Source organism: Schistocerca gregaria, chromosome 8, assembly GCF_023897955.1.
Source record: "Schistocerca gregaria isolate iqSchGreg1 chromosome 8, iqSchGreg1.2, whole genome shotgun sequence".
NCBI lineage: Eukaryota > Metazoa > Arthropoda > Insecta > Orthoptera > Acrididae > Schistocerca > Schistocerca gregaria.
Window position 1 is genome coordinate 495,255,466 of NC_064927.1, and position 7,158 is coordinate 495,262,623.

Genomic DNA, 7,158 nt, shown 5'->3' on the forward strand with positions numbered 1-7,158 from the left:
CCTTTTTGTGTGAATGATCAACTACAATCCGATTTCTAGCTAAAGAAGTAAGTTGCATATACATTACTGATCACACACATCAGAAGGAGAATGTAAATGGAGGTGACTTGGAGGGTATCAGGGGTGGGGGGGGGGGGGGGGCGTGTCGAATGGCTATTGATGTGTGTGTGAGAGACTGCCTGACAGGCTGGAGCCTTTCTCGACGCTATGTGCGATTCCGTGACCAGAAATGATTCGTCACATCACTCGAAACCCCAAGTAAAAGGTACAAATAAGAGGTGAGTATGCTGTCTGATTAAACGCATTCAGACATCCCTATTTAATGTGGACAGGACCAGCAGATTTCACGAGAGGCGGACGCAACAGTATTGTGTTGTCAGCAGAGAAGCAGTAACAGGAGGATGGAATGTCATTTCGAACCACGGCCCAGTCACTGCATGTCATTCGAGCCCACCTAAAGCTCACCAAATCGAGTGTTGAAGTGTTGATAACGTGCTTTTGAACTGGAAGCAGGAAGGAACAACGGTGGTTAAACCAACAACAGGTGGACCTCATATACTGACGCACAGCGACCGTCGAGCATTACACAGGGTGGAAGTAAAACATCTGCAGAAGGAATCAGTCAGAAGTTCCAGAGTCCTGCTAGCACAATTACTGTCCTTATACATACATCAGAAAAAGTTTGCATCACCTCGGTTCCGAGAGTTCCGGAACCTGTACAGAAAACTGGAACAGAGATCAACATAAACATCATTTCTGCCCTTTTTGTTGCTCACACATTGCATGTTGTACCACCATAGAGCGAGACCTTCAGAGGTAGTGGTCCAGATTGCTGTACACACCGGTACCTCTAGTATCCAGTAGCACGTCCTCTTGCATTGCACACTACCCACAAGTTCGTCAAGGCACTGTTGGTCCAGATTATCTCACTCCTCAACGGCGATTCGGCGTAGATCCCTCAGAGTGGCTGGTGGGTCACGTCCTTCTCAATCTATCCCAGGCATTTACGGTAGGGTTCATGCCTGAAGAACATGCTGGCCTCTGTAGTCGAGCGTTGTCGTTATCCGGAAGGAAGTCATTCACAAGATGTGCACGATGTGGACGCGAATTGTTATCCGTGAAGAAGAATGCCTCGCGAATATACTGCCGATACGGTTGCACTGTCGGTCGGAGGATGGCATTCGCGTATCGTACAGCCGTTACGGCGCCTTCCATGACCACCAGCGGCGTACGTCGACCCCACATAATGCCAGCCCAAATCAGCAGGGAATCTCCACGTTGTTGCACTCGCTGGACAGTGTGTCAAAGGCGTTGAGCCTGGCCGGGTTGCCTCCAAACACGTCTCTGAAGATTATCTGGTTGAAGGCATATACGTCACTCATCGATGAGGAGAACGTGATGCCAATCTTGAGCGGTCCATTCGGCATGTTGTTGGGCCCATCTGTACCGCGCTGCATGGTGTCGTCGTTGAAAAGATGGACCTCTGTATGGATGTCAGGAGTGAAGTTGCGCATCATGAAGCCTATTGCGCTCAGTTTGAGTCGTAACACGAAAAGCTGCATGAAAAGCATTATTAAAAATGGTGGCGTTGCTGTCAGGGTTCTTCCGACCCATAGCTCGTAGGTAGCGGTCATCCACTGCAGTAGTAGCCCTTGGGCGGCCTGAGCGAGGCATGTCATCGAAGGTTCCTGTCTCTCTGTGTCCTCCATGTCTGAACAACAGCGCTTTGGTTCACCCCGAGACGCCTGGACACTTCCTTTGTTGAGAGCCCTTCCTGGCACAAAGAAACAATGCGGACGCGATCGAACCGCGGTACTGACCGTCTAGGCACGGCTGAACTACAGACAACACGAGCCGTGGTCCATCCTTCCCGGTGGAGTGACTAGAACTGATCGGCTGTCAGATGCCGTCCAATAGGCGCTGCTCATGCATGGTTGTTTACATCTTTGAGCGGGTTTAGTGACATATCTGAACAGTCAAAGGAACTGTGTCTGTGATACAATACCCACACTCGACGTCATCTTCAGGAGTTGTGGGAACCGGGGTCATGCAAAGCTTTTTTTATGTGAGTATAATTAAAGAGAATGGGGTACAATAGTCGACTGGCTCCTCGCAAACCACACATTTCTGCAGTCAATACGAGGCGACGTCTGAGGAGCGGCAAACAGCAGCGTCGCATGACAGGAGGTGACTGGAAAAGAGTGATTTGCAGTGATGAGTCACTCTTTACACTGTGTCAATGCGACGGAAGGGTTTGGACTTGGCGATAGCCTCGAAAACGTTGCCTGCCATTGTGTCTGGAACTATCAGTGAAGTATGGAGTAAGTGGTGTAACGGCATGGGAGTGGTTTTCTTGGTTAGGATGCGGTCGTCTTATTGTGCTTAAGAAAAGGCTATATGCTGATGGATACGAACACATTTTACAGCACTGTGTACTGCGTGTAGTAGAGGAACAGTTCGGAGACGATGACTGTATCAACACTGCTATGCACCCTTGTCCGAAAGCAACATCTTCGAGGCAGTCTTTTGTGTACAGTAATATACGGATTGGCCTACGCAGAATTCAGACTTCAACCGAGTGGAACACGTCTGGGATGAGTCAGAACGTCGCCTTCGCTCCAGATCCGAGCGTCCAACATCACTACCTTGTCCGGAACAACGGCTGCCATTTATCCACAGACATTCAGCCGCTTCATTGAAAGTGTCCGTGGCACCGTTCATGCTGCCTTAAAGGAAACTTTAAATTTGTGGTAAGTCGCTGGCCGTTGCGACCGAGCGGTTCTAGGCGCTTCAGTCTGGAATCGCGCGTCCCCTACGGTCGCAGGTTCGAATCCTGCCTCGGGCATGGATGTGTGTCATGTCTTTAGCTTAGTTAGGTTTAAGTAGTTCTAAGTAGCATGACTTAGAAGTAGATGCCTTAGGGGTAGCGAAGCAACTCAAATCGCTTGATACGGGCAAGTCTTCAGGTCCAGATTGTATACTGATTACGCTCATACAATAGCTCCCTACTTAGCAGTCATATACAACCGCTCGCTCGCCGACAGATCTGTACCTACAGATTGGAAAATTGCGCAGGTCGCACCAGTGTTTAAGAAGGGTAATAGGAGTAATCCATCGAACTACAGACCTATATCATTGGCCTCGGTTTGCAGTAGGGTTTTGGAGCATATACAGTATTCAAACATTATGAATCACCTCGAAGGGAACGATCTATTGATACGTAATCAGCATGGTTTCAGAAAACGTCGTTCTTGTGCAACGCAGCTAGATCTTTATTCGCACGAAGTAATGGCGCCATCGACAGGGGATCTCAGGTTGATTTCGTATTTCTAGATTTCCGGAAAGCTTTTTACACTGTTACTCACAAGTGACTTCTAATCAAGCTGCGGGCATATGGGGTATCGTCTCAGTTGTGCGACTGGATTCGTTATTTCTTGTCAGGAAGGTCGCAGTTCGTAGTAATAGACGGAAATCATCGAGTAAAACTGAGGTGATATCAGGTGTTCCCCAGGGAAGCGTCCTGGGACCTCTGCTGGTCCTGATCTACGAGGTGCATTCAAGTTCTAAGGCCTCCGATTTTTTTTCTAATTAACTACTCACCCAAAATCGACGAAACTGGCGTTACTTCTCGAAGTAATCGCCCTGCAGATGTACACATATTTCACAACGCTGACGCCATGATTTCATGGCAGCGGCGAAGGCTTCTTTAGCAGTCTGTTTTGACCACTGGAAAATCGCTGAGGCAATAGCAGCACAGTGTCTTTCACTCTCCGAAAAAGCCAAAAGTCACTAGGAGCCAGGTCAGGTGAGTAGGGAGCATGAGGAATCACTTAAAAGCTGTTATCACGAAGAAACTGTTGCGTAACGTTAGCTCGATGTCCGGGTGCGTTGTCTTGGTGAAACAGCACACGCGCAGCCCTTCCCAGACGTTTTTGTTGCGGTGCAGGAAGGAATTTGTTCTTCAAAACATTTTCGTAGGATGCACCTGTTACCGAAGTGCCCTTTGGAACGCAGTGGGTAAGGATTACTCCCTCGCTGTCCCAGAACACGGACACCATCATTTTTTCAGCACTGGTGGTTACCCAAAATTTTTTGGTGGCGGTGAATCTGTGTGCTGCCATTGAGCTGACTGGCGCTTTGTTTCTGGATTGAAAAATGGCATTCACGTCTCATCCGTTGTCACAACCGACGAAAAGAAAGTCCCATTCATGCTGTCGTTGTGTGTCAACATTGCTTGGCAACATGCTACATGGGCAGCCATGTGGTCGTCCGTCAGCATTCGTGGCACCCACCTGGATGACACTTTTCGCATTTTCAGGTCGTCATGCAGGATTGTGTGCACAGAACCCACAGAAATGCCAACTCTGCAGGAGATCTGTTCAACAGTCATTCGGCGATCCCCCAAAACAATTCTCTCCACTTTCTCGATCATGTCGTCAGACCCGCTTGTGCGAGCCCGAGGTTGTTTTGGTTTGTTGTCACAACGATGTTCTGCCTTCATTAAACTGTCGCACCCACGAACGCACTTTCGACACATCCATAACTCCATCACCACATGTCTACTTCAACTGTCGATGAATTTCAATTGGTTTCACACCTCGCAAATTCAGACAAGGAATGATTGCACGCTGTTCAAGTAAGGAAAACGTCGCCATTTTAAGTGTTTAAAACAGTTCTCATTCTCGCCGCTGGCGGTAAAATTCCATCTGCCGTACGGTGCTGCCATCTCTGGGGCGTATTGACAATGAACGCGTCCTCATTTTAAAACAATGTGCATGTTTCTATCTCTTTCCAGTCCGGGGGAAAAAAATCGGAGGCCTTAGAACTTTAATGCACCTCGTATATAAATGACGTGGGTGACAATCTGAGCAGTTCTCTTAGGTTGTTCGCAGATGATGCTGTAATTTACCATCTAATAAGGTCATCCGAAGACCAGTATCAGTTGTAAAGCGATTTAGAAAAGATTGCTGTTTGGTGCGACAGGTGGCAGTTGAGGCTAAATAACGAAAAGTGTGAGGTGATCCACACGAGTTCCAAAAGAAATCGGTTGGAATTCGATTACTCGATAAATAGTGCAATTCTCAAGGCTGTCAATTCAACTAAGCACCTGGGTGTTAAAATTACCAACAACTTCAGTTGGAAAGACCACATAGATAATATTGTGGGGAAGGCGAGCCAAAGGTAGCGTTTCATTGGCAGGACACTTCGAAGATGCAACACGTGCACTAACACTTAGGCGCCGACGCTCGTAAAAATACGGGCGAGCGCGACCTGCCCGAAAGTCCGGCGACCGTAATTGTACGGGCGCGTGTTCTCGTTCTTCCCCTTCTTTCCTTTGTGTGTTCTTACGGCTCCCGCTTGTCTGGGATGCCCTGGATGGACGGATGGACTGTAGTTCGAGTATTGGTCACTAGATAGTGCGGGCATGCTGTGGAAGGGTGTGCTTCCCTGTTTATTTGTCGGATTTTGTGAGCTGAGATTTCTTACCCGCGCAGTCTCATTAGCGTCGACATGGCGAAGCGTGGCTTGACGGACGAAGAAATTGCTCGCGAGTTATATCGTGATTTAGAAGAAATTCACGTTGATTTGTCAGAGGAAGATATTGTAGATGACTCTGATGATGATGTGGACTATGTTCAAGAAGAAGTTTCTGGCAGTTCAGATAAAGAATTCTGACAACAAAACATCTATAATTTTTGCTCAGATTTTCACTGAAAAAACTCTAAGTGCGTAATTATGATTTTATTTGCAAATACTACTCGTCTGATAGACTCAGAAGAGGAGCGCAGGTGACCAAGCACTTCAGCAGCAAGTAATCCCGTCGATATTGTGCCTGAAGAATGAGTGCGACTAACGGCGAGGGGAAGCCGAAACGTGCGCGCCGCACCGATTCTGAGGAAGACTGGACGACTACTGATCATGCACCAGATAGCGATCTATTCTCAGGACAACTTGGAATGTGCAATGTTGTCAGTTTAGACGAGAACAGTGCACCTCTAGAATTTTTTTCATGTTTCCTGACAGTATGATGAAACATATAAAGGAACAAACTAATCTGTATGCTCAACAATGCATCAGGAAATTATGAAGCACAAATTCCCTTTCACCCACCTGCTCATTATCAAAGTGGAAAGGAGTTACACTTATGGAAATAAGGAAGTTTCTGGCAAAGTGTGGCGAAAAGACACAAGCAGCCAGTGTAGTTAATGTAAAGTAGCATTGTGCAAATTGCGCTCTTCAAAATTTACCACACAAAGAGGAAAATTGCGTCCTAAAACAGTTACAGGAGGTTATTGTAGATAAGACATACTGTATCCATCATAATTATAATTTTTGTATAAAATAAAAAAAATTCCTTCTAGAAAATACAGTGAATATACCTTTGACCAATTTTTCCTTTTTTCAAAATCAATGTTATAATAATAACGCTTGTCAAAAGTGAGTATTAATTCAAGAGAAAGGTATTATATATGGTTTTAAACAAGAAAGTCTAGGTTATTCAATAAGAGTAATTTTATTGCTATAACTGAAACGTTTCATGAGTTGTAGTAGTTTAAAATACGTTAAAACCAGCCAGTCTTTATGGTAGACACCCGCACTCAATGGCTCAGGACCCAAAGTGCTCAAGCGACAGCTTACACTACACTCGTTCGTCCTCTGTTAGAATATTGCTGCGCAGTGTGGGATCCTTACCAGGTGGGATTGACGGAGGACATCGGAAGGGTGCAAAAAGGGCAGCTCGTTTTGTATTATAACGTAATAGGGGAGAGAGTGTGGCAGATATGATACGCGATTTGGGGTGGAAGTCATGAAAGGAAAGACGTTTTTCCTCGCGGCGAGATCTATTTACGAAATTTCAGTCACCAACATTCTCTTCCGAATGCGAAAATATTTTGTTGATCCCAACCTACATAGGTAGGAATGATCATCAAAATAAAATAAGAGAAATCAGAGCTCGAACAGAAAGGCTTAGGTGTTCGTTTCTCCCGCGCGCTGTTCGGGAGTGGAATGGTAGAGAGATAGTATGATTGTGGTTCGATGAACCCTCTGCCAAGCACTTAAATGTGAATTGCAGAGTACTTATGTAAATGCAGATGTAGAAGTTCTAGGGGACTGATGACCTCAGATGTTAAGTCCCATAGTGCTAAGAGCCATTTG